The following is a 10351-nucleotide window of genomic DNA, read 5'->3' as shown; positions in this document are numbered from 1 at the left end:
TGTTTGTATTGAACCGCACGACAGTGGAGATGTCACCCCACGCACTCAGCTAATGGAGGTGACAAGTACACGCCCGAGCTGATCTCTATCGAACTCGTGGGAAAGCCTTGGTCTCTGTGCGTGTCGCCCCGCCAACACCTCCTCAGTGCACACAGCTCCTCTCGGCGCAGCATTAGTAATCGTACTCGAGATCTGCATGTCATGAAACACAGGAAATCACTGAAAAAGGAGTCGCTGATGACGCCTCGCTCACATACAGTTCCCGACGTGGGCCCGTCTGTTTGTCACAGCGACTGTTTTTCTCCCGATGGGGTAGAGATCTCCGGTAATTAGCCCGGCCTCTCATGTGTTTCCGAACGCTCTAATTTTCGTCGGCTAGTTTATCACAATCACAAGGGCCCTATCGGCCCTCATTGTCCCCCTTCCAACAGTCACATCCTCAGATGAATGCTTCTTGTAAGGGCACTCACAACACTCGTTTGTGTAACATACACCATGCCCAGCTGGAGCCCATTCTCTTAGCCACAAGTGGGTACTGAAAGGGGGGGGGGGGGGGGATACTGTTCTGCGTATGGCTTGTGAATATGTGCTTTTGAGCACCTGTTTCCTATGACAAACAACTAATTTCCCTATCTCTTTATATCAGCGCTCTGGAAGAAAACAGCCTTAAATACCCCCCACACTCATAACAAAAAGGTTGTTTATCCCTTATCCACAACATTTGGCAGGATTGAATGAGTCCATTAGTCTTCAGTCTCTGGTGGCGTGTCATTTCGTCTGGTTTCAACTCAAGCCTGACGCGCAGTGTCTGCCCGTCGCTGGTAGAAATGAGAGATTCAGAAAAACCTGCCATCTTGAGTTACAGTCCCCCACCCCTAAAAAAAAAATCCTCCTTTTGAATCTCAGCAGAGAAGTCATACAATCACAGAGCGGTGGAAGCGATTTGTACTGGCATCTGAGCGGCGAGCCCTGGTTGCCGTGGCAACTGCAACCCACGGGGCCCAGCGGTGTTTGGTGCTCTCACACCTACTGTATTACTACAGGAGCAGACAAAAAAAAAAAAAAAAGGCCTCCAAAGGTCTCTCGTGGCATCATGGCGCATTTCAGTGCAGAAATAGCCGGCAGCGGCGCGAGTGAAAAATGAGCCGCCTACCTTTCATCTTCGGCCAGGTGTCTGTGATGTTTGGGTTACATGAACCCCCCCCCCCCCCCCCCCGCAGATCGGACCCCAGGTTTGGCAGAGCAGCCATACATCTTCCATAAGTGGAGATCATTAGGCTGCGTTGCCCCGAGGCCGGGGATCCTCGATGGACAGAACCAGGAGGCGACAACAGCTCCTCTGTTGCAGGCCGGGCGGAGAGGTGGTCTCTCGCCATGTGAAACACCGTCCCTCAAACTCTCACAAACCAGCTCGGGCAGATTTATGGGACCACCACCACCCTAAACACCACGGCCTGTGCTCATAGACGCGAGGCCCCCGCCCCCCTCGTCCTCAGTCTCTCCCTCTTTGTGACCTCGGGCATCCTTGTAGCCCGGGAGCGGCAGAGAGGAATGTGCAAAACACCCGAGAGACGAGGAAGAGGGACAAAATATGAGTCTGACACGCAGTTGGGGTTGTGATGTTTTTCTGCCATTCGTACCCTAAACTTTGAGAAGTTGAAACGGTTGCTCTCCATGCAGAAGGTTTGGGCTTTATTTCTTTGTTTTTTTGCCACCGCCCCAATACAATGGAGTCTGAATTAGATTTAGAAATTCAGCAGCAGCATTTTTACAGAAGGAAGCTGTCGACAGCTCGTTCTCTGGGTTATCCAGAGGAACAGGGACAATGCTGCAAAATCATTACGTTCCATGACGTTGGGTCCTGGTTATGACTATAGTTACTTTGCTGTATGGTTATAGTCAGGCAGATCATTTGGTAAAGGTTAGGAAACGATTGTGGTTATGGATGGTTGAAGGTTCTCTGTACAATATTCAGACTTTAATGTAGAATCGATCAATCATGTCGACCCGAGCAGAGAATGAACTGGTGTTACAACTGGTGTTGTAATCCGAGCTTCTCTGTGCTTTGTTGACACAGCCAGACCGGCCCCCGCGTGCCCCACTGGCCGGCTAATGGCCGCCCCTTTTCACTGCTGCTACAGCTTAATAACCGCATCCCGCACCGCCGGCTGCTAGCGAGGCAATACACATGCTCTGAATTTTGAATTCAGCACCTTCTAATCAAAAACATGGTACACAAAGTCTTATTTCCTGCATATAAGTCAGAGTTGCGACACAAGCGTCCAACCCCCCGACCTCCACACCTTAATGACACACCACTACTACTACTATACTACGATTAACTCTGCATGTTGGCAATGGTCTGAAATTGGGAGGTTTGTATTTGTATTCAGCTCCATTGAAGTTGAGTGGAGGCAGAAATCTTAAAGAAATGATGTTGAAGCCTGGGCAAATGCAACCAAAACTATCTTAACTTAATTCATAATTGATCTCATAAATTGTGGGTGAATCAACCCTTTAATTGGGAATAAAAAAACAGCAACAGGACAAAAAACCTCCACCTGCACTGTCAACAAGTTTGAAGTGGACACATTCTCATCTGTGTACCAGTGTATGAAATGAAAAGATGTGGTTTGTAGTTACACAACTGGGACCAGTCTGTGCCTCCCTCACACTGTTTACTTTTCCTCCTCTCATAAATTCTAAAGTATCTCTGACTAAACACCTTTGCCCTCTGCTTGGACTTGCGCCAGCTATTTATTCTTCATGTCCTGTTCTTCGGCAAAGAGGGATCTCGAGGTGCGGCCATGATGGCATAAAAAACAAACAAATATCAAACTCAATATCCTCAAAGTGTCACTGACTGAATCTGAAGCTTATGTTATTGGCAGTAAGTTACTGTCAGGATCTGTAGTGGATCTGTAGTCTTGTGTCGTGTTTCCTGTTTTATTTTGAAGTCCTTGTCTCTCGTGTCCTCTGTTTCTCTGCACTTCCTGTCCCTGTGATTGTCTGCCCTGTCCCTGATTGTTTCCTCCTGTGTCCAATCACCTGCACCAGCCCTCTGTATTTAAGTCCTGTTCGTGTCATTCCCCTTTGTCGGTTTGTCTTGTGTTGATCGCTGAAGATCTTGTGTGTGAGCTTGTTTTGTCTGCGTTGAAGCCTGTTGTGCAATAAAGTTGCCTTTCCCTCGTTGACGACGTTTGGGTCCAGTTACCTGCAGCTGCACATAACAGTTACTTTCTGGTTAAAAGCTCAAGGAGGATAGTTAAATCAAAAGAAACAATCCTGATGTAATAAATCTATGATGCGATTAAACATGGTACACAGGTTAAACCAGCAGCAGACTGAAGACAGTCGGAAAAAGAGGTATTCTTTGGAACGAGTCCGCTTGATGCCTCGGAACCAAGACTCGGTCTAAATTACAAGTATATTAAGTCAAACAAGGATTCATTCATTTAGTATTTTGGCCTAACTTTAGTGGATCATAACATCGGGTATGGAAGTAATCTGCGGCGGCTCCGGTTCAAAATGGGACCAAACGTTTCTGTGGATGTCACAATAAGCCACAGTAAATGAGGCCTGCAGAAGACTAGAAAAGGCTTGTGTTTAGCCTAGCCTAGTATATTGCATGATAAGCAGTAGACAGACAGACAGACACACACACAGACACACACACACACACACACACACACACACACGCACACACACAACTGGACACATGATCTCTCCACAGACGAAGATGATAATGTGTTTTTTGTGGCAATGAGTGTGAACTGCAGGTGAAAATGACATGTGCTGGAAGTGTTGGTGGTCTCTCTCTATTTGGGTTTCTTTGGCTCGCCCGTCTTTTGGATCGAGTCTAATCAGCCCATGGACCCATTTTGGATTATTTTCCTGACTGTCCTCAACGCCGTTTCATACCAAGAAGTCCCCAGTTTAAAAAGTGAATATTATGCACGTCCATAATACCACCATGAGTGGACACAACGATTCATGTTTTGCAGTTGAATGGTGATGTGATTGCCTCAACATTTAGGGAAATAAGCATGAGGAGAAGCTAACGCCAGGAGATGATTAGCACAGTTTAGCATAAAGACAAGAAACAAGAGGGCGGGGGGGGGGGGGGGGGGCAGTTAGCCTGGCTCTCTCATAAGCACCTCAAGCGTACTAAATAACTTTTGCTATTAGAATTAATCTAGTTTAGTCTATATTCAAACACAAATGTGAAAACGACAATTTTGTCTTTGTTTTGCTCCCGGTCTTTATGCTAAGCTAGCCTAATCGTTTCCCGGCTCCAGCCCCATGCCTTGATGTCAATCTTCATCCTGTAACTCGACTCTTCCTTTTTAACGACAACACACCGACTAATGTACATAAGTGGCCACAAATCTTTGCGCTGAGTTGGAGGAAACAATTCCATTTACATGATCTGCCGATCTCCACCTCCAAACTGCTCTCTCAGCTCACATTGTGCGCAGCGCTTAATGTCCTCAGTCCAACATTACAGTAGATTAATTCCCTTCTGCATCATTAGCTGAGTCAAGCACACATCAGAGGAAACAGTCACTACACTATGAGCTGCGTAGCCTTTAGCAACCAGCTCCTTGGCTCCAGTCTGACCAAGCTCTCTGACATGAAGGCTTTCATTTACGTCTGATTGTCACAGTTGTGTTTCAATGACCTGAATAGCTCCTTGTGCGCAGCTAAAAGCGTTGCTTTATTTGGCCTTCAGCTCGGCAGCAATATAAGTGATCCTCGCTGGATGAAAAACAAGGCCATAAAAGTCGGAATTAGACTTAGATTGCTCCGCACACGTAAACGCTCACTGTGAACGTGAATTACTCTCAACTGGATGCCAAGGCCATTTTTTAAATCCAGAGTTCAATGTTCACGGTTGTATTTATTTTCTTCAAGCCCTCTCTGGCTTGTTCATTCTGTACACACCTTCCCCCCCCCCGTGAGTAATTTGCCTCTGGATTGGTCTTGTATTCTGCTGCAGAGCCAGCTGTTCATCATCCTGTCACCGGCTACCGCAGGATAATGCTTCAGTGTCAAGAGCAGTTTTAAAATTCAGACGACATACAGATCCTCGCATACAGCAGAGCTTTATTAGTGGGAACAGGAGCGGTGAAAAATACCCTTTTTCCACTTTAAAATGTGAGGACGCCGAGGTCATGCCTGTGATATTGACACAGTATTGGCTCCGGTCTTGCTCCCAATCATCCACTCCACTGAACGAGCCGGTGCATGTGCCACTCAACCCGCATACAGCAGGAAATCTCTAGTCAGACACAGACGCACACATACGTGTCTGGATGTGAACACAGTTTGTAAAAACTCAATAAAAAACAAAAAAATTCTGATTCCAAACTCATTTGTCACGTAACTGTCGTACTCAAGTAAAGCCACTTAAGTGACGCCAACTCCGTACTTACTTTGATCCAAACATTAACATCAAAAGTTCATTTAACCCAAACGTTGACTTATTCGTCACTTATACTTAAGTAACGCTACTTCTGCAGGTATTTTAACCCAAATGTTGAGGTATTTTTCACGTAGCTTATATACTTAAATAATGCAACTTTCGTAGTTATTTTAACCCACAGTCTTTTCCTAAACCGGTCCAAGTGGTGTTGTTGCAGGCGCAGTGGAAGCTTGTGTTGCTGGACATTCGTAGGAAAAAAAGCTAAATATGTTATAGTCAGTTATCATATGAACCGTCGTATGAGGATACGCTGCACTCACTTCTGGGCCATGACAATAAATGTAAGAGAGAATACAAATAGAAGTACTGCATACAAGAAACATACATATAGAATTAAGAAAATGAACAATAAATGTATGACAAAATAATATCAAAAAGATTTACAATACAGCCAAATTCCCAAAAATATTCTCACAATATAATTTCCTTATTATTAAGTGTTAAACAACATCCAGTTGGAAATCCATCCACAGCGACACACTTGCACATGAAGGGTGTGAATGGAGTTCCTCGGTCTGAACGGGGCTGTGTGTGTGTGTGTGTGTGTGTGTGTGTGTGTTGGGGGGGCAGACTGTAAAGGTAAACCCGGGCTGAGATTTGAGGGCGATGATGCCTGATAACGTGTTGACACTCACATTTCGGCTTCTCCGCCTGGTTGGAAGCTGGATAAGACCTCCGGTTGGCAAGGTGACAGACTGAGTGTATTGACCCCCCCCCCCCTCGGCTCTGTCTGATAGGGAGGGATGTTTGTGTGCGTGCGTGTGTGTGAGTGTGTGTGAGTTTACTGTATGTGGTGTGTTACGGGGACGTGTGAGCACACGCAGCTTTAATCAGGCCACAAATCCCTCGGCACTTTCAAGCTGCGGCATTGCGGGAGTGAAATGAGACACTTTAAGCCGAGCATGAGACGATGAAGCTGGTTATTTTTGTGTGTCTTTGTCTGTGCAGAGGGGCTGCATAACCGTTATTCTCATCAGTATACATGTATGTACATATATTTCTAATCAATCAATGAACTGTTTGGTTTATTGTTCCAGTATGACCCCATGTTGGCCGAGAAGAAAGTGGAGGAACATCAAACCAGATGAAGATTGAGTTGGTTAGTTAATTCATCTTTTGTTACCAAGTTAAACAAAGTCTTAGTTTGGGATCTTTTTGCCTACAGCTAAATAGAGACACATGTAATGTTGCTTTAGGCTAATGTTTTGTCCAACCAACACAATAAAAACAAACCAAAATATTAATTTTGGAAATGATAAAACAGACAAAAACTACAATAATTCAAAGTTGGAACAAAAATATAGTTTGATGGTTTTGCTTTAAATGACCAAAATCCCTTAATCTATTGTCAAAACTGCTGATTAATTTTGGGTTGATGGACGAGTCGACGAATGATTTCATCGCTGAATCAAAGTGATGTATTCAGAGGATTCAGCTCCATTCTTTTCAGACAGAACAAACACACCATGACGCATTATATCAACACGTATTCTGTGTTTATAATCTCGTGTGCAGACAAGTCAGTCTAATCGGATCACATTACATTTCAGATCACGTTTTTTCTTCCCCTCTGTCTGCAAAATCCTGTCCTCTTTTTATTTTCCCCTTTTTACTCCAAAGGCACATTTGGACGGCTACTTTCTGGAAGGAGCTGTCCGGGGGCTTTGAGACGAGGCATGGTGGAGAAAAACATGGTGGTTTGGGCTCTGCTCTGCTGGTTATTCATGGAGAGGATCCATCCATCCTTTTTGATGCGGGCAGGGGCGATGCGGGTGGGAATTCTGGGAAGTGAGGGATCTAAATGGGGCAACAAACCCCCCCCCCCCCCCCCCCCCCCCCCCCCCCCCCCCCCCCCCCCCCCCCCCCCCCCCCCCTCCCCAACACATGCGATCGGCCTCAGGCTTTCGAAATACGGCGCTCCAGAGTGCACTCTCGTTTAAATATGCACAAAAACAAACACCGTTCTAAGAGGGATTCCTGTCCTTTAACTCCACCTCCGGTCCAGTTACTTTTTTGTTGCAAGACAAACGGCTCCCTGCCAACTGACCTACTTTTAGCTTCTTCTCACTGCCCTGTATGCATCCACCTTGATTTGGCCAGCACTTCTCGTGTTCACTATTCCTCTGTTTTTACACCTGCGTGGACATGTTTTCTCAACTAAATGCTACACCAAAAACACAAAAGCACAATCATACCAGAAGGGGTCGAGCAGAACCTGTGAATACGCAGGAAGGAAAGCCAGGGATACAATGCAAGCCATCCGGTGTATTGGAAATGGGGTTCTGGTTTCCTGCATACCCCGCTGACTGAGACGAATGGGCGTAGTACGGGCAGTTCCTAATGAACTCATAGCAGGGTGTAGTCTGGGCTGGCGGATTGCTCAACACCCAGTCTGGAGCGCTACAACTCTAATTGTGGCCGTTGCGAACGGGCTCTGACTGCTCTGATTGCTCTCTAGTTGCTGTTGTCAGGACGCGGAGCTCTGCCCGGGATCTGCGGGCTGAAAAAGTCAAGCGAGCGCTCGGCTCACATCTGGATTCGGTGGTTGGCCCGTGGGTGGATGAGGCATGATGGGACTTCTCTGGTATTGACGGCGCTGTGTTCAATGGGGAATGGAAACAAACCGATTACATCAACGAGCATGAAAGTATGCCTGGCACCACCCTGGAGGTCACGTGACAGCGGCTATCTGTGAAACGATAACAATGGAAAAAGTGTGTACTGATGTATATTTATTTAAGCCCTGTACGATAGTAAATCTTTTCTCCATTTTCTGCAAATTTATATTTATTTGTCGGATTAAGATTAATAATACAACATATAATCAGCACATGACTTGGTTTATTGTTATGGATTATGATAATATATCACTTTATTGATACTTTATTGATTCTACCAATGATAGCCATGCTAACATCTCTTTAAGGTTGCTAGGCACATTGGGACTTTGAGCTAAATGCATAGGGTGACCATATTTCCGAATGCCCCAATGGACCCTGATTGTATCACATCTTCATGCACACGCACGTGTATGCGCTCATGCACTAGGCACGCTATTGTATAGTGCTGGCCATCTAAATATGATCTCAAATACCAACGTTTCTACCAATAGTTGCCGAGACATTTCCTTCAGGCCAAACCTAATGGTGGCACTAGTGGAACAGTCTGTGTGATTTGGATTCATTATCTGAAGATCATTGCTGGCATGGCTAAAAATAGAAAGTCGCAGTAAACTTAGCACTACGGAGTGGTTTAGCCCGAGTTTAATCCAAAGCACGAGAATATAGCGACATTTGATCGTCCTGGTTGGCTGATAATCTGAAATGCCATGTTGTTTTGTCAGAGGATTCGTTTGTTGGGAACAGAGGCTCCTCTTTTTTGTTTTGCTCGAACCAATCTGAAACAGCACTGAAACCAAAATGCCCCCAAAATACTTAAATTCAGACCATGTGTGTCTGCGCTAGCATAACAATTTAGCAAAACAATAAGTGTAATAGTTTTTGTTGGAAAGCCAACAAGCGGAGAGCAGGGGATGGATATCCTGCATGTGACTTGAACTGAAGGACAATATTCCATGCGCACCCTCTCTCTGACCCCTCTTTCTGTTTATGTGCGAGCGTCTGCCATGAAAACATTTGTCTACAAGCCATTAGCACATTAGCTAGCATGCAAAACAGATGTTTACATCAAGGCGGCGATTGTTAGCACACAATGATCCATCTGATGTTCCAGCGAGGAGAAAAACCTCAGCGTCTGAGCAGAAGTCCTCTCATATTTAGAAAGTCACCTGAAAGTCCTCCGCTGTCTGTTTCTGACCCACAAAAGCAGCCAAACCTGTGGTCAGTATGATCCAGTTTCGGCTCACGGTCATCCGGAGTGCTTTCGCCTCAATGTCTCGTCCTCCCCTGCGCAGTCAAAGTCAATCTGAATAAAAGGCCACACATTCAGAAGTTATAAACAAGCCTTTGGACTGAATGTATCAAGTGTTTTGTAGAGTTGAGAAATGTTTCTGCTCCGCAAAGTACCAGAATTGACCAGAACTGTTAGCAGTTTGTTCTTTTGACTCCAACTTTAACTAAAAACATCAGATTTGCTTCGCAAGTCGAGCGTAACCGTCACGTGGAAAGTGAATGCAATTTAATGAAAGAGGTTCTTCAGATGCCAAAAAGATCAATTTGTTTACTGTTTACTGTAATATGTATCCAAAGCGTCAACATTTCTTTTTTTTGCTTTGTGACGGGGCATTTTACCGACAGTCCATTGGCAACGGCATCAGCAAAGTCATCAATGTGTCACGAAAAAGTGAGTAAACCAAGTAAAATGTAAACCAAGTAAAAATGTAAACCAAGTAACGTAATTCCAGAGAGCGTATAACTCCAAATGGACTTTGGGATACTAACACCAGTTTCCTGGTTGAAGGTCCTGTGTTGGTTTCATACTATGTCATCACACGTCGTCCTCGGAGCATTTTCTCTGAGTGTCTAATGGTGATGCAGAGGTTTGCATTGTAGGTACTTTGAAAGGTGCCTTGTGCGCAGGCGAGGGGGCGTGACAATCGCCACTGGCCAATCAGAAGGAAAGCAATCAGCAAAAGGCGGGTTCCATTGGCTCGTCGGTGTGCTTCTGAAGAGATATTAAAACAATACACATTCAACCGTAGATGAGCTGAGGCCCAAGAAAAACAGTTTTATTCAGCCGGAAAACAATCTATTAGTAGGTACTTCTAGATTGTTTCACGGATGCATTTCATCATCGTGGAGTACAAAGTTTCATATTGTGAGTTTAAAGCCTTAAAAACATTAGCATGATTTTATATTTTCTTTCTGCAAAATCGGAATCATTACCCCTCCCACCCCCCTGAAAAAA

Source organism: Cyclopterus lumpus, chromosome 11, assembly GCF_009769545.1.
Source record: "Cyclopterus lumpus isolate fCycLum1 chromosome 11, fCycLum1.pri, whole genome shotgun sequence".
NCBI lineage: Eukaryota > Metazoa > Chordata > Actinopteri > Perciformes > Cyclopteridae > Cyclopterus > Cyclopterus lumpus.
Note: the sequence above shows the minus strand (reverse complement) of the source record.